This window comes from Notothenia rossii, assembly GCF_949606895.1.
Source record: "Notothenia rossii genome assembly, chromosome: 2".
NCBI classification, from domain to species: domain Eukaryota; kingdom Metazoa; phylum Chordata; class Actinopteri; order Perciformes; family Nototheniidae; genus Notothenia; species Notothenia rossii.
The window spans coordinates 66,254,944-66,274,108 of NC_136904.1; positions in this window are offsets into that span (position 1 = coordinate 66,254,944).

Sequence of the window (19,165 nt, forward strand, 5' to 3'; positions counted from 1 at the left end):
CAACAGTTGCCATGGGGCTGAAGATGTTAAAAGACAAAAGCTATGGATGTATGGTCAATAAACGTCTAACATTTCATTCATTTCAGATCATTCATCAGTAATTAATAGAATGTAGACCAAAGAGGGTATACATCTACCAATTATCATTTGATTAGGGTCAGGGTTAGGGTTGGAAGGTCCATCAAAACTGCCCTCCAATGGCCCATGCAAGAGAGAAAAAAGTCAGAAACTAGATAGGACTTCCAATAGACAGAACTCAAAAAAGCATTTGAAATGTGAAAACCATAATATAAGACAAACTGAACTAAATAAATAAAAGTATATGAAAATGTGTTATTTGAATGTTTCCTTAGTTTCTATTTCACTGCAAGGTTATCAGTTCCATCACAACTGCACTCCAAAGGTATTCAAGTGACAAAAGTTCCAAACTAGATTGGACTTCTAATAGACAAATAAACGGAACTGGGAAAAGCTTTCCACGAAAATGAGTTATTATACAATAGTTCACTTTCTAAGGTTACTTGTCCCAAAGTCATTGCAATGTTCTGACCATGCATTTAAAAACAGCAAGAAGACTGCCATGCAATTTATTTCTCATAGATAGGAGTCCAAATTTGAACAAAAATGACAAAGAAAATAGGGCACAAATTCAAGGTCCCTGTATAACCTCTGCAACATATTGATATTGCTGAATTAATGGTGTTCTTCAACAGTGAAGGTCGTAGCAACAAAGTTATTATACTAAGTTCTTGAGACAGAGACATATGTATGAGACATAGAGACGGTCCAAGCCAACACTTTCTATCTACAAATTGCCTTGGGGTGAACATAAATACATAATTGAGGGAAAAGATACATGATGGTGCAATGTCATCCCAAGAGTAATACGAGTTTGCCTTGAGCTACCCTGAATCTGGCTAAGGTGCAATCTCATCTGTCAGCCCAAATCTTGTCCGTCAAACTGTGAGTCTTTCAACATCCCTCGAGACAAACTTTGTTTATCAAATACAAACACACAAACCTGTTCCAATGCTGTTTTAAAAGCATATATAATGAATATGTTGATTTTTGTTTTATAGAAATATACTAAAAACACAATGCAAATGTAAGATTTTCTCAAATAATCAAGTGTCTTTGCAAGAAATACAGAAACTAGGAAGGTATAGCAACGCCCTACTGTTATAAAAAAGCACAAATCCCTTTTTTATTAGTTCCAGTACTTCAAGAAAGACAGTGATTTAATAAGAACTGTACTTCTAAGTTACATCATTGTACACTACAGTGTGTGCATTGATGGTCTGCTCAGGTACACCGCAAATACAAGTGCTTTTATTGACAAGGCAGTCAAACCTAATATGTCTCTAAAGTACCATAGTTGCACTTACTTACGGAGATGAATATAATAATAACACAGAGGCTCCATCATTGGAGCCAAGACTGCAACGTTTTTGTTCCTCTTTTATAACAGCGCACTATTTCCTTTATATTTGTTCACAATAAAGCCCTAGACATATACACTGAATCATTGATTACCAGAGAGTCACTCAGAGCATTTCACCAAGAGGCAAATGAACTGAAAACCCAGTCTCACTGCATTTTGTGTTATAGTCACAACATTTAATCTATTGATTCCTGTTCACCAACACGACTTTCCCCTTTTTTTCGTGTCACACAGAACGATTTTAAAAGCAATGTATTTCTATTGGTAGTATGTTTTGTGCCTGCAACACGTCTTTTTGTCCTGTCGGGTCTTGGAAGACCGGAAGCTGTGGGGTTCATAAAAACATCTTCTTACTCAATATCAAGCCACGATTATTGTTTTGATTTTAAATCGTATAATGTCAGACTTTTTTTGTCGTCTGTGAGGAAAATAAATGGGGCTTAGAGCTCTGCTCCCTCAACCACAGGCCCGCACCTCAACCAGCATCACGGTACAGCTCTATGATTGGCAGAGAGACGGGGGATGCCTGAGTGACACCCTCAGCATCCTATCAGGGTCGTTACACTATCCCCCCACCACAAAGTTCCTCGCCCACGAGGAACAAATAAAACTCAGCACAAACACTACCCCCACCCTCTCCAGTACTTTGCAGGGACCAACCCACTGGCTGTCCAGTTTTGGGCACCGGCCTTTCTTCCGTTGTGGGCTGTAGACCCAGACCAGCCCCCCGGCCCGGAAATGCTGCCCTCTTGTCCTGGTGTCATAGTTCCTCTGTCCACCTCGTCCAGTCTCAGCTCAATCTCCTTCATTTCGCCTCCGAGTCTGAACCTCACAGAGTTCCGGGTCTGCTCCGCCTCTACCTTCATCGAGGCCTCTCTGTGTTGGGCGTTCTGCTCCATGGTACTCCTCTCTGCTAAAGCTACGCTTGCCTGCTTCTGGGACTCATCCAGCTGAGATTTACAGGTATCCAACTCTGCTTCTGTCCTTTTCAGGTCTTCTAGAGTTTTCGAAGTCTCCAGTTGGGATTGTTCCAGCTTATTTTGGAGCTCGTTGTAACCTTGCTGCAGCGCCTTAGCGTCTCTACCCATCTCGCTGATCCTCTCCTGGTACTTGATGCAGTCCCTCTGCAGCTGCCGGACCTCCAGCTGCTTCTCCCTCAGCAGCTCCTCCAGCTGCCGCGCTCTGCTCTGACTGCCTTCCCTGACCCTCTGAGCGGACCTCAGCTGCTGCTCCAGCTCCCTCTGCTTACCAGACTCTGCTTCTGCTCTCTCTGTGCTTGCCTCATGTCCTCCTCCAGCCTGGCGGCCCGGTCGCTCGACAACCGCTCCACCTCCCGCTGCAGCTCGGCTAAGTGCTCCCGGTTGTCCGCCGCCTCCTGCTGGTAGTCTGCGATGCTGCCATTGAGCTGGGCCAGCTGGTTCATCAGACGCTCCTCCAGGTGGTCCTTCTCGGCTTCCAGGCTCCTGAGCAGCTCTTTGAACTGTGCCTCCCTCTTGGCACCCTCCTCCACCAGGCTCCTTTCTCTCTCTTTGCCCTCTTGGAGGCTCTTCTCCAGAGAGGCCACAAGGCTCTCCTTCTCTCTACTCTCCTGGAGAACTCGCTCAAGAGAGGCCAGCTCCGCTTTGAGTCTAGCCTCCTGTTGCTGCCACAGTTCCCTCTCTGCATTGACAGCTGCTTCCATCACCCTCATTTTCTCCTCTAATAAAACTGGAACACTTTCAGTCACCTTGGTAACCCATACAGGCTTCTCCTCCTCTCTGCAGCTCCTCACAGCCGGCCCTCCGCTGTTCCTCGCTGCCGCACTCCACACAATCTCTCTCTCCACAGCCATCTCCAAGGCCGCCTGCAAGGACTGTGGATGCTGCAGCTGTACCCCAACCCTCAAGTCCGCAGAGAGGAGAGCCCTGATGAATTGATCCCGTGCCAGCTCACTCTGCATTCCGGGTGGCATGTGTGCATATGCCCGCCGCGTCAGGCTTTCCACATCGTTAGCCAACGCCCACAGCGTCTCTCCAGACTTCCGACAACGGTGACTCAATTTGTTCCGGAGCAGCTCTGGTGGGAAACACTGTCCAAACCACCTCTTCAAAGCCCCCGCTAACGCTTCATAGCTTTCCCGGTCGTCAGGGCTAAGCAGCAGCAGACATGAAAGAGCCTCGTCTGTGAGGCACAAAGCTAGCTGTAGTGCTTTAGTCTCTGCTGACCACCCCCCGGCATGTGCAAGCAGTTCAAATTGGGCATGGAAAGCCTCCCAGTCAGCCTTACCCGAGTACTTGGGTGTCTTCACGGACACGGCGGCTGCTACCGGTTGATGGGCGCCGCCATTGTTGTTTACATCCCGCTCGGTTTTGGCGTGAAACGCAGCTGAAGATGGCGACATTCCCGCGTCTCTAGCCATCCTCTTCGCCGACTCCCTCAGGCGCTCTCTCGCCTCCCGTGCCTTCACAAACTCCCCACTCATGTCCTTCGACCACCCACATGCTCCTTCTTCCTCTCCATCTCTACTTTCCTGCTTCACTCCCATCTTGCTGAACTTTTCCATCTCCGCTAGCTTACCTGCTAGCTCCGTGACGCAGTTACGAACACCCGTCAGGATAGACGTCCTCCGTTCGAAAAGTCACTTCTGACACCAATGTAACGTTCACAGATGGAGTCGGAAACAGGCTTCAAGTTATTAGGCTTTAATAACTCTTATTTTCTTAAATGATCACAGGTACAGGCATAGCTTGCAGGTTCAACCTCACACACTCTGACTCTAACTCCCGTACATACCCATATATATATCCCTGTCTACGTCACAACTTCCCGCCCTCCCCCATCTGCTCCCCCAACCACAAGCCCGCACCTCAACCAGCATCACGGTACAGCTCTATGATTGGCAGAGAGACGGGGATGCCTGAGTGATACCCTCAGCATCCTATCAGGGTCGCTACAGTATTATGGCAATCCTGTCTCCTAAAAATTACGTTCCCACAGAACTAAACTGCAATCTCAATTACTTTTAGCTAGAAACGTATTGTCTCCCACGTTACGTTCGTTATGAACGTATCTCAAATACGTTTATTTTCTACATATCTCCTAGAAACATATTTTCTCCCAAGTTACGTTTCTTATGAACGTATCTTAAATACGTTTATTTTCTACATATCTTCGCCATTTATTGTCTTGCTTATAATAATGATAATAGTCATTAATAAATATCATTTTAGAGGACACATTTGAAATCAGTAGGCGAGGCTGTAATTTTGCCAGCTGTTACTCTCATGAGCAAGGCAGAAAATAAGAGTTTTAACGTGCCAAAAAGCTGCTGTGTCGTTTATCGCACCTCAAACATTAAAACAAATCCAGAGTTACGTGTTTCTGTACTTCCTCTAAGAAGAAATGACAGTAACAGAAGATATCTGTGGCTTCAGGCTTGATCGCCGTTCAAATCACAGCGTTGGTTTCCCCAAAAGTGGGCGGGGCTTTAAAGTGACGTAGATTTTACTCTCATCTATTATTCAAAACCATTCTATTTATTCTAACGTAAATTACAGGCCAGTGTTTTATCTTTTTATTTATTTGTTTTTATTTTAAATCGTATAATGTCTGACTTTTTTTCCCGTCTGTACGGAAAATTAATGGACCTTAGAGCCTCAAAATACTGAAATCTGTATTTTTGAAAATCTTTTTTTCCTTCTAATTTGTTTTTGTTTTCTGAATAACACACTGTTATTTACTCAACAATTATCCTTGTTTTCATTTATTCGTTTAATTCTATAATCTTGGGCTTTTTAGCATGCTTTTTAGCCGTAAATAAAGTGACCGGAAACAGACGTAGGCCTATAAGGGACATTTTGAGCGATACACATCACAAACCCACTGTACAGATTACCCAAGATCCTTAGCTTGAAGCTCGTTGATTGGATGTTTTAGCCGCAATCCATGTTGGGATATGATGTTAATGCGATATGATATCCGACAACATTTAAAAAAAATAAAATAATACTTTATTCCGAGTGTTCTTGCTTTTCTCTTTGGAAAGTCATCACATAACGGCATTGTAATACACGGTTCGGCTGCATTACATATTACACATCTGCCGTAGTTCTTTATTTATAGAGCCCTGATGAGAAGACTACTGGACAAACAGGAGAACTGCCGCCAAAACTGAATATGTGACGTGGACCATAAATATATCAACAATTAAACAACATCTTGTATTTCTTTTCACAAAATACGTCTCCTTGCAGTATCAATAGTAATTCGGCTGACTTTTATATTTAATCCAATTGGTAGATAGGTTATATTTACACCATAACGGTGCACAGCTGATACAAAAGGACTTGTAGTTTTTAAAGATATTACTGATTTTCTTTGAATATAAGAATGTAAATACTAAGTTGAGAGAATAGTCAGGGGATTTGGGTGATGGGAGACACATCTATGGAATCACAATTTCAATAGCTTACCATTAAATTACGGATATGCCTTTCTGTCTGTGATGATTTAGAAATCAGATATTAATGTGTAGAAGTAAAACATGAGAAATAGTATAGCAATATCCTGTAAAATTATGTAAAAACATGAATAAAACTACACATCTTCAGATGTTATACAAACATAAGTGTCCTACACTAATAATACAAAGTTATTATTAGTATGCTGTGTGTACCTTGTGTGCACCGCCTAGTGGTTAAAGCACGTTATTGAATTATTTTTGATGAAAAAAATATTAAGAGTACACACTTTCATAGGGGGAAAGTAGAAGGTCAATGATAGAAATATAGCATATAAAAAATCAAGAAGATACTGTAAGTGATCGCTACAATAAAACAGATAGTGCTGGATGTACAAAGATATTAATATGAGGATGTGCAAAACAGACAAACTAATTAACCTTTATTAACACATTAAAGAATACTTTAGGTTAAGGTCTTCTTTCAAATAAGAAAAAAGCTTTGGGGGTATCTATCTACAGATAAATATTAAGCCTGACAAAGTACTTAACGTCTAATATATTGCTTTCCTGCAATGTTAACTATGTTGAAGCACTTATTTTAACTGATATTATACACATTAATTATACTCTTATGTATGTAGATAGTATAATAAATGTGCAGAATTTGACAGTTTAATAGTGGAGGTATACACACATATTGATAGATGTCTTGTAATGCACTGTTGAGGAACTTCAGCTGTGACCCAAGTTTTTCATTAATTGCATAACTACACTGTATTTGTGGATATGATATGTCAATAAACCTTAGAAAATCTTGAAATCTTGAAAGGGATGTGCAACATAGCAATTATATACAGTTTTTAATTAACTATTAGTAGAGAATAACGAGTAATTAATATACTTTATAGAGATCTGCAGATAAATGTTTAGTCTTCTCAAGCACCAACAATCAAATATCTCTCCTGATTGTTGGCACTTGACAATAACCTTTCCCTGAATTTTACTCAGGTGTAACTAAAGTCTGATTTAAGGGTTGTTTATATTTCACATGATTAATCAGAATCTGCAAAGTAACTCAAATAAATGTAGTGGAGTAGAATTACAAAGTAACAATGAGCTCTCATGTGGATATATATTAATGCTGCCCATTATGGATACAAGCGATTTTCAACCATTTAGTACTTACATGTTTTAAATTTGTACACACCAATTTGTTTCTTATTGCCTAAACCTCCAGGGCTGTACACAGTTTAATACTGTCAACTTCTAATTTTGGGAAAAACGAAAACGTCTTTTCAAACTACAATTCCCAGTAGACGTGCCATAGAGAACATGTTGCGAAACACAATAATAGCCTGAAGCCACAGATGTCTTCTGTTACTGTCCTTTCTTCTTAGAGGAAGTACAGAAACACATAACTCTGGATTTGTTTTAATGTTAGAGCTGCAATAAACGACAGCAGCTTTTTGGCATGTTAAAACTCTTATTTTCTGCCTCGCTCATGAGAGTAACAGCTGGCGAAATTACAGCCTTGCCTACTGATTTCAAATGTGTGCTCTAAAATGATATTTATAAATGACTATTATCATTATTATAAGCAAGACAATAAATGGCAAAGATATATAGAAAAATAAACGTATTTAAGATATGTTCATAAGAAACGTAACGTGGGAGAAAATATGTTTCTAGAAGATATGTAGAAAATCAACATATTTGAGATACGTTCATAACGAACGTAACGTGGGAGAAAATACGTTTCTAGCTAAACGTAATTGAGAATGCAGTTTAGTTCTGTGGGAAGGTAATTTTTAGGAGACAGGGTTGCCATAATACATTCTGACGAAAAATACAAATTATTATGAATACAAATAAAATAAAAGAAGCCTCCCGTGAGTAGATTTTAAAAACGTTTTATAGAATAAAAGCTCACTGCTGGACGTTGTAGAAATGCATGTCTGCACCAAGACAAAGGAGCCTCATTCACTTTACATTGGGGTTGTTTGCTTGGTGCAGACACGTAAATGTAGCAAAGTTCGTGACTCCACCACGCAATGCGGTGTTAAGGAGTCGTGGTGGAGTCACGCATTCTGGTGAGACCAGGTTGGGTAAAACCTAATAGAGGTGTCATGCATAATAACCTCATAAAAGTAAATGAACAACTACTACAGTGCAACAAAACAGGAAGATTAAATGTGGTCTCTTAAACATAAGATCTCTAGCATCTAAAGCAATATTGGTGAATGATTTAATATCAGATTATAATATTGCTATATGCTGTCTCACTGAAACTTGGTTGAGACATGAAGAATATGTCAGCATAAATGAGGCCACTCCACCCAGTCATATCAATACTCATATTCCTCGAGGCAAAGGCCGAGGAGGTGGAGTTGCAGCCATCTTTGACTCAAATGTACTTATCAATACTAAACCAAAATTAAATTATACCTCCTTTGAAAGTCTTGTTTTTAGTCTTACGCATCCGACCTGGAAAACTTTGCGTGTGCCGTGCACCAGGTCCTTATTCAGAATTCTTATCCGAATTCTCTGAGTTTTTATCAACTTTGGTACTTAAAACAGATAAAGTAATTATCGTAGGTGACTTTAATATTCATGTTGACGATGATAAAAATAGCCTTACTGTTGGATTTAACTCTGTATTAGATTCTGTTGGTTTCCGTCAGAGTGTAAATAAACCAACCCTGCTATAATCTCACTCTCGACCTTGTTCTGATTTATGGTATTGAAATCGAGCAACTATTAGTCGAAACGCATAATCCTGCTTTATCCGACCATTTCTTAGTAACTGTTACTAGACTACAAACCATTAGTCAAAAGCTCCTGCAGCAGAAACCTATCTGTTAGTGCTATAGCCAAATTTAAGGAAGAAATTCCACCAATACTTAACTCGATAGCATGTCTGTATGTAAGGGAGGAAATTTATACAAAATGTACACCACCCCAAATTCATAATGTTGTTGATAGTGCTTCCGATGCGCTGCGAATACAATTTGACTCCGTTGCTCCTTTGAAAAAGAAGAAAATAAAACAACATAGACTAGCTCCATGGCATAATGCCGAAACCCGCAAAATAAAGCAAAAGTCGAGACAACTTGAAAGGATATGGCGTTCCACTAAACTTGAAGAATCTCGTTTAATTTGGCATATTACTCTCAATGAATATAAGAAAGCACTGCGTAAAGCGAGAGCAGCCTAATACTCTTCATTAATAGATGATAATAAGAATAATGCAACATTTCTTTTCAGCACTGTAGCCAGGCTGACAGAGAGCCACAGCTCGACTGAGCCTTCTATTCCCATAGCACTCAGTAGTAATGATTTTATGTGCTTTTTTAACGATACAATTGTTAATCTTAGAAACAAAATTAATGATCTCTTGCCTTTGACCAGTATAGTGTTATCAACAGCTCCCGGAAACGTAAGTTCTAATATTGCACTAGATAGTAAATTAGAATGCTTTTCAGCAATAAACCTTGAACAATTAAATTCAATGATTCTCTCTTCTAAACCATCAACGTGTATCTTAGACCCGATTCCAACTAAGCTGTTAAAATAAGTTTTTCCATTAATTAGCACTTCTTTATTAAATATTATGAATATGTGTTTATTATCAGGCTATGTTCCACAATCATTCAAAGTAGCAGTGATAAAACCGCTTCTTAAAAAGCACAACCTCGATCCAGAGGTTCTAGCCAACTATAGACCTATTTCTCATCGTCCGTTCCTCTCAAACATTCTTGAGAAAGCGGTCGCAAAACAGTTGTGTGATTACTTAAAAAACAATGACTTATTTTAAGATGTTCAGTCTGGCTTTAGAACACATCATAGCACAGAGACAGCTCTGGTTAAAGTCACAAATGACCTTCTAATAGCCTCAGACATATTCTTGTCTTGCTTGTTCTCAGTGCTGCATTTGATACTATCGACCATGACATCTTATTGCAAAGACTAGAGCACTTGGCATAAAGTTGGCATAAAGGGAACTGTTTTAGGCTGGTTTAGGTCCTATCTATCTGAACGCTCTCAGTTTGTATGTCTCAACGATGAATCTTCCATGCAAACCAAAGTTAGCAATGGAGTGCCACAGAGCTCAGTGCTTGGACCTATTTTCTTCACATTATATGCTTCCTTTAGGCAATATTATAAGGAATCATTCTGTACATTTTTACTGTTATGCGGATGATACTCAACTACAGTATATTTATCAATCAAGCCTGATGAAATTAATCATCTAAATAAAATTCAAGACTGCCTTAAGGACTTAAAAACATGGATGACTTTAAACTTTTTGATGTTAAACACGGCCAAAACTGAAGTTATTGTACTCGGCCAAAATAATCTACGAAACAAATTATCTAAAGATATACTAACTATGGATGGAATTAATTTGGCCTCCAGTGAGACTGTAAGGAATCTTGGTGTAATATTTGATCAGGATTTATCCTTTAACGCCCGCATAAAATAAATGTCAAGGACCGCCTACTTCCATCTACGTAACATAGCAAAACTCAGGCATATCTTGCCTCAAAACGATGCAGAGAAACTAGTCCATGCAATTGTTACTTCAAGGCTGGATTATTGTAACTCTTTATTATCAGGGTGTACCAAGAAGTCAGTTAAGTCGCTTCAGCTGATGCAAAATGCTGCAGCTCGTGTACTAACCAGAGTTAGGAAAAGGGACCACATTACTCCTGTTCTGGCTGCCTTACACTGGCTCCCTATAGAACACAGGATATAATTAAAAATTCTTCTTCTCGCCTACAAAGCCCTTAATGGGCAGACGCCATCTTACCTTAAAGAACTCATTATACCCTACTGTCCTACTAGGGCATTGCGCTCCAAGAATGCAGGGTTGTTGGTTGTTCCTAGAGTCTCTAAAAGTACAATGGGAGCCAGAGCCTTTTCTTATCAAGCTCCACATTTGAGGAATCAGCTCCCAGTTTTTGTTCGGGCGGCAGACACCCTATCCGTTTTTAAGAGTGCGCTTAAGACCTTCCTTTTTGATAAAGATTATAGTTAGGGCTGATTAAATTCAGCCCCTAGTTTTGCTGATATAGGCTTAGTTTGTCGGGGGTTTGTCGAATAACCCAGCTTCCCCAAATTTTCTTTTAGGTGTCTATCTACGCCGGGATCCTGAGCCGTGGATGATCCTGTTGCTGTGGTCCTGAGTCCTGGATCGCAAGCCCTGGATCTTGAGTCGTGGCTGTGCCTGCTGCTGTGGTCCTGGATCATGAGTCCTGGATGGATATCCTCGTGGATTCATCTTCTTATTATAGACACATGCATTTCCAAACATTTGGACTACCTATGTTGTAAATGTATTATCTTTTCAATTTACACACGGCATCTATTGCACATCTGTCCCTCCTGGGAGAGGGATCCCTCCTCTGTTGCTCTAAGGACAAAGGGTGTCGTATTGTCATACTGATATTTTGCAAACTGTGAAGTCCACTGAGACAAATGTAACATTTGTGATATTGGGCTATATAAATAAACATAGATCGATTGATGCCCCTGGTAACCCTAAAAGGGGGGTGGATTTTGCAGTGCTTTACAGTTCGCCCATCGGCATCCATATTCGGCCTTCTTCACGGCACCACCACCCCCCCTCCTGTGGAGGATGTTCTCATGCCCCTGGTAACACTTAAAGGTGGTGGATTTTGTGGTGCTTTTCTGTCAGCCCATCAGCATCCATATTCGGCCTTCTTCACAGCACCACCATCCCTTCTGTGGAGGATATTCTCATGCTCTTGGTAACCCTTTAAATAGTCTGATACTACCAGGGCTCATTACCGCACTTTACAAGCCAGAGAAGGTGCCTGAATCCTGGATAAACATTGTTTTAAATAGTCTGATACTACCAGGGCTCATCGCTGCACTTTACAAGCCAGGAAAATTGATTGAATCCTGGGTATACACGTTATAAATAGTCTGATACCTCCAGGGCGCATCACCGCATTTTACAAGCCAGGGAAGGTGCCTGAATCCTGGGTAAACATTGTTCAATTGTTTTTAAATGTGTGGAACAGTGTTTTGCCACTTTCAAAACTCTCCCGTCATTGGCCGGAGAAATGGGGTCGATTTTGTATTCAATCTGACCGTTAATATTCCTCTAAGACGAAGTACGTACAATGACCGGAGTGATCCCATGTTAATTTTGTCCAAAAACCGGAGCATTCCCTCACCCCCTGCAAAAAAACACGCCATAAGCGGCTGACTGAAGGCTGACCTGCCGCCAAATCCCTCATGGCAGGATGAAATGGCTGCTGTATACACTTTAATTGTGGAATAAGCAAGCCCCCTGTCCACCAGTAACTGTAAGTAGGACAGAATAGAGCCCAGCGTACAAGACAGAGGCTCTAGACTCCTTTCTTCACACCATCGCTGGAATCCCAACCACTTTGGCCTGTAACAGGCTGTGGTGGATTCTGCTCTTGTTGCTTGGATAGTCTGAATAACCTCGCCAGACAGTCCCCCCTGTCTCAGCCTGTCCCTCTCAGGAGCCAAGCCTGGAGTGATTGGTCCAGGAAAGGTGTAGAGCAGCTTTCTTGGCCATGGCTCGTGTGCAAACGCGTCCAACCCCAAGGGTGGATTGTCCCGCCGAGCCATGGAAAACCACAGGGCACAGTGGCTGTTGCGCCGGTTGGCGAACAGGTCCAACTCCGCTCTCCCGAACTGGGCCCATATCTGCTTCAACACCTCCGGGTGAAGCATCCACTCGTCTGGCAGGGGCCCGCCTCTTGACATGAGGTCCGCCCCCCTGTTCTCCCGCCCCGGGATGTGGAGGGCCCTCAGAGACAACACATTCTCAGAAGCCCACAACCAAAGGTTCTCCGCTGTGGTCAATAAGGTGCCGGCAGCCAAGCACATGTTCCTTGAAGGCTATAAGAACTGCAGTCTGAGTGAACTGCTGGACAGTGGTGATCAAGGCTTACCAGAAGTAAGCACATATTGATCATTTGATTTCTTCCCTTATTACATTGCTTACTATTTAAAACTCATAAATTGTATCTATCATATTGCTTATTTATTTTTAAAGGTACATTGAGCCAAATGTTATGTTCTCCGATGGGTACCGGAAGTACAACACAAACCTTCCACAGTACCTCCAGAACAGGCCATGTGCCATTGCACAACACATCCTGGACAGACACTTTCGGTCACTCGACTACAGAGGAGCAGTCACAGGATGAGAGAAAGGAGTGTTCTGTGTGAAAAGCCTGACAACATCAGCCACACACCTGGTGTCTTTTTGCCGCGGTTCCATCAGTCCATCATGTAAGACTGGCAAAGACATTTACTGCCCTGCACTCACTTTTGTGTGGTGTTCAACACAACTGAGGGTTGTGGTTGGGAGAGTGTCAGTGAGACCTACAGGGAAAACCCTCTGTTTTCTCTGGATGTTATTTGCCTAACTAAATCCCAAACAGACTCAATCACTCCCTCCTTAGAGGATGCCCTTGTCTGCATGGAAGACACCCCTAACACCCCTGTCTGCGCGGAGGACACTCCGAGAACCCCTGTCCGCACGGAGGACACCCCCAACACCCCTGTCTGCATGGAGGACACCCATTCCAAGAACAGTGGTAACCACTCACAGTCCTCAAGCAGGGGCGGACTGGCCATTGGGATTACCAGGAGTTTTCCCGGGTGGGCCGGTGCTGTGCTATGTTATTGCATCAATGATCTGTTAACATTAGAATGAATACATATATACAGTAGCTATTTTGCCCTAGGCAACTCAAGGGCTCAGGTAATGTGATTACTATATGAATAATGGTCCAAAAATAACATTAAATGCATAGGATATTTTGTTAAGTAACATACTTTCGTCGCCGGGCGGCCGATACATGCTGCGCATTAAGTGGGCCTGTCCTTCAATTAATCCCCGGGCCACTTTTTCCTCCCAGTCCGCCCCTGTCCTCAAGAGATAGGAAACGACAGCAGTGTAGACAGCTTGAACAAGATTTCAAAAGCTAAGTCCCCTGAGTCCAATGCGGGAGGAGCAGGCAGGGGTACGAAGAGGAGGAGAGATGCTTTAGGTGAGAACATTTTTACTTTTGCCATCTCTTCTGTGCAATGCAACATTTTCCTACCTCTATATTCAAACAACATAGCCAATCATCCATTCCAATCCTATGTGATATGGCACAGTTAATTTCACATTAAGTTGTATGTTGTCTCCAATATAAATTTGTAGAAAAGAGAAGACCATTAGTCCTCTCATTGTGCTTATTGCTGTGGATAAGTGTGAACTATTTTTGTTGCATTGTATCATATCACAACTTGTTTTCATCTAAGGCGGCGCCGCCAGGTGAATGTCGGAAGCTTGGAGATCAATGGAGCTGTAAAGTGGTGGTAAGTAAAACAACTTTTTGTATGCATTGCATGTGATTGATGTAGTTATAAAAGGTATATAATAAACAGTAATTACAAACTAAATATCTAACAGCAAAAGCAGCAAAAGGAGGAAAGTCTGAGTAGGAGATGAGAGCAAACAGCAAAAGAAGGGGATTCTGAGGAGGAGAGGAGAGGATATGAGAGCAAACAGCAAAAGGAGGAGAGGAGGAGGAGAGGAGAGGATATGAGAGCAAACAGCAAAAGGAGGAGAGTCTGAGGAGGAGATGAGAAGAGGATATGAGAGCAAACAGCAAAAGTAGGAGAGGAGGAGGAGAGGAGAACAAAGGACACAGGGAAAGTGCAGAGTTGAAAGAGAAGTTAAAAGCAGAGCAGGGGAAGCAGAGGAAATGTAAAAGTAACTTTGAAAAGTATCAGCAAGAAGATTAGAGTCGCATAATGTTATTTTTGTTTTATTCGTTTCCTGTTGTATTAATGTTGTAGGTTCATTTTTATACTTAGGATAATAAAGATGATCTTAACCTTGAACTCAATTCATGACTTCATTTCATTATTGCCATCTCCAAACCAACCAGCTTTATGAACCCCTTCAGTCTGGATTTCGTCCTCACCACAGTACAGAAACTGCACTCGTCAAAGTCCTCAATGACCTCCTCACCTCTGCTGACACTGGTTCCCTCAATATTCTCATCCTCCTCGACCTGAGTGCAGCCTTCGATACCTTGAGCCACAACATCCTGCTCACCCGACTCAGGGACATTGGTATTGAAGGTATTGCACTCAGATGGCTCCAGTCCTACCTCACTGAACGATCCCACTTCATCTCCCTCCCCAACCACTCCTCTGCCACAGCTTCAGTCACCCAAAGCCTTCCTCAAGGATCAGTACTTGGCCCCCTCCTCTTCATCATTTACATCCTGCCCCTCGGTCAGATACTCCGCCACTTCAACCTGGAATTCCACTGCTATGCTGATGACACTCAGATCTACCTCAGCTCCAAATCCCTCCATAACCCACCCCTTACCCACATCGATTCCTGTCTGACAGCTATTAAAACTTGGATGCAACATAACCTCCTCAAACTGAACAGCAACAAAACAGAACTCCTCCTAATTGGCTCCAAATCCACCCTCAGCAAGGTCACTAAGATAACACTCACCATCGATGGCACCATTGTTTCCCCCTCCAATCAGGCACGCAACCTTGGCGTAATCTTTGACCCCACCCTCTCTCTCGAACCTCACATCCGCCAAACAGTCAAAACCTCATTTTTCCACCTCCGCAATATTGAAAAAACATCCTACCCTCTCTCACCCGCCCCGCAGCCGAACAACTAATCCATGCCTTCATTTCCTCCCGACTTGACTACTGCAACTCACTTCTTTACTGCATCAGCACTACATCCCTCAACAGACTCCAACGGGTTCAAAATGCAGCTGCACGTCTCCTCACGCATACCAAATCATGGCATCACATCACCCCAGTCCTCAAAGACCTCCAATGGCTTCCTGTCTCCCATTGCATCAATTACAAGATTCTGGTCCTCACCTACAAAGCACTCCACCATCCGGCCCCCCCTTATCTCACAAACCTTCTCACTCCTTATCAACCCCCACGGTCCCTCAGATCCACCGCAGCCGGACTCCTATCCATTCCCACATCCACACTCTGCAGCTTTGGGGACAGAGCCTTCTCAGTGGCAGCTCCTATGCTCTGGAATTCCCTCCCCCAAGATCTCCATGACTCTGAGTCCCTCACAGTCTTTCAGTCCCGCCTCAAAACACATCTTTTCAACTCTGTCTACCCATAAGCCCCCCCCCTCTCAATCAACTTCCTCTTGACTGCCTTTTTATTTTATTTTTATTTTACTATACTTACTTGTTTGCCTGTCCTTGTTTGTCTACCCTCCCTCATATTGTAAAGCATCTTTGAGTTGTGAAAAGTGCAATATAAATAAAATGCATTATTATTATTATTATTATTAAAACCTTAATATAAATCAAATTACAGACTGGATTCGAATTAGGGTGTCACACAGAACTGCAAATGCAAACTACAGAGACAGATTACTAATGTTCAGTCAATAAACTACAAAATGCTAGTGGTGAAACAATGTTAGTGCTGAGTCAAATAAGCTAATCAAGAGCGACTGTGAGACAAATTCAAGAGGAGAGAATGGTTGCTGGGGACAAGTGGAGTTTAAAACCCTAATGGAAAGAAGAAAATAATAACCTGACCCAGGTCTTCATATCATAGCTTTGTATTTAAATGACATTGGGAAATAATTCCGATTGATCAGAAATAGCTTTATTGGCCAAGTAAGTGTGTACACATGCAAGGATTTTGACTGTTTATTGTAACTCTCAATATACTTGCATAGAAATAAACAGCAGCTAAAAACAAGGACAACAAAGCTGAATAAGTAAATATCAACATTGACTACAGACATTAATATATATATATACAATTTGTCATGTTTCGGAAACTAATCATGAAAGTGTATTCTTTATATTAGTTTTGTCATGTCCCTTTGTCCTGTGCCCTGTCTTATTTTGAATAGTAATTCTCCCTCTCGTTTTCAGGACTCCTTGCTCCCCGCCCCTATGTGTTTCCTGCGTTCGTGATTGTTTACCCCGCCCTGATTGTTTTCACCTGTGTCCCTCACCTTGTGAATATATTGTGTTAGTCCCCACCTGTCCAGTGCCAGTTCATTTTCATTCATGACTACATCCAAGCCTGCTCCATGGTCGTATTCTGTTTCATGCTCCTGATGATTGCTATTAGTTTTTTCCTCGAAAGAGTGATTTTGTGTTTCATGTTTTGTTACTGTGTTAATGTCCAGTCTAGTAAAGTCTTTATTTTTTGAAAACCACCTGAGTCTGAGTTGTGCATTTGAGTTCATGCCTCTGAGTTCACTCCTTGACACAATTGTATACAGTATATACACACACAAAATATATACAGTATAGCTATCTGTCAGTCTGATATTTACTGTCCCTGTGTCTGGTACTTTTGCATTCTTTATTTAGATTTAGATTTTGGAACTTTTCATTATTTTATTGAATCTTCATATAGCTAAATCAACAAATCAAATACACAATCCATAGTTACATTGTTGGTTTGCCTCTCAATATGAGATATTTGTACACAAATAGAAGTCGGAACATTTACTCTAATACAGAGGCTACTTCAGTACATATTCAAGGTACTTGTACTTTACTTGAGTATTTCCATTTTATACTACTTCCATTACATTTAGTTACATGACAGCTTTAGTTACTTTTTAGTTTATAGTTTATCATCCCCTCCCTGTCCAATGAAAGCTGGAAACGTATCTCCAAATGTGTTGATGTTGAATGTTTGTGATCAACTGAAGGATAAAGTGTTCCTTTATAATAATAATAATAATAATAATAATAGATTTAATTTGTTAGCGCTTTTACAGGTGCTCAAAGACGCTTTACAGATAATAGTGAAAAGAGAAGAAAGGACACTTTATGTGTTGAGTAAATTCCCCTCCTTCTTAAACCAAGTAAGGTGTTTAAAAAGCCTCTTGGATCAGCTGGAAAATGCATCGTCACAAAGCTGAAAACAGCTGTTTTTCTGAGGAACTATTGAAAAGTGTATTTTTGAAAGATACATGGTTCTCACAGGACACAGACAAAGCTACACATATATGATGATCTTATAGAATATGATGCATTGCTGCAGATTAAACTACCCAACGGTATATAAAGGAGGTAAACACATCTGCAGCAGTAACATGCAACATACACATTAATGCAGCAGCAATATTAATAGAGAAACATCCGATATAATAGTAAAACACTGAAAGGGAACATTTTATTGCACCAGGAGATATCTTGGGACTGTGACAACATTGACTTGCCTGTGAATACAAAATAAACCATAGTGTTGGTGATCTACAGTGTTGTCATTCTTCTTTGAACAGCAAGATCGCTAACACCCTATTTTAACAATCACACTCCCTGTAATTTACATACTTAATAGATAGTTTAGCTTCTCACCATAATTTGCTGTGGCCCACTGAAGGTAACGATCGTAACTGAAAGGCTGCCTGCCAAACGTAAACATTCAGCCACGTGTTTCAACCCTCCGATTCTATCTATTCTATTGGCTCTAACAGTTCAAAAGAGGTGTCAATCATCAAAATCGACCGAGGGGGGCCAGAGATATGGAAAATCCACCCAAATGATCCCAGAAGGTTTTTTTTTCTTGCTAAACCTCTCTAAAAAGGACAAATGTCACTTGTTTTGCATCAATCTTGATACAGGGTACTTTTTATACAGTATGTTATAGTTTGGATTCCTAACGTTTTTAGTCTACTATCCCATCATTCAAGGGTGGTTTTCAATATAAGTCATGTTTTTTTTTTTGGACGGACACTATAATTTACAGCTTTTTTACTGTGTTCAATCTGAATTAACTATAAAATAAAAAAAATCTATATTGATTTTGACTCTTCTACATCCAACTCACAGGTTTATCATTGCTTTGAGAAAAAAGTTTATTAATGTACCCCTTTTAGAAGTGAAGATAGTCATTTGTTCTGGGAATTTCCTTTTCGAGCCTGAGACCTGAAAAACAGGCTAAGGACTAAACTGGTTAAGAAGGTCAACGGTCATGCGAGAGCTTTCATTAAAAAGGCGTACCAGGGTGGTTACTCCTTCCTGCTTCCATAAAATGTAGCTCACTGTTTAGTTTTTTAGCATGCAAATGTATCACTCATCAATTTTTGTTAAATATACTGTACCCTATTTGTTGGTTCCAAAGCAGCCAAGAAACCAATGAATCTTTTGTACCTAGAATTATGTGAGCTGATCACAGCTGATGTTGCTCCATTGGGATCCCTCACTCAAACTCATATTATGTAAAATAAAATGAAA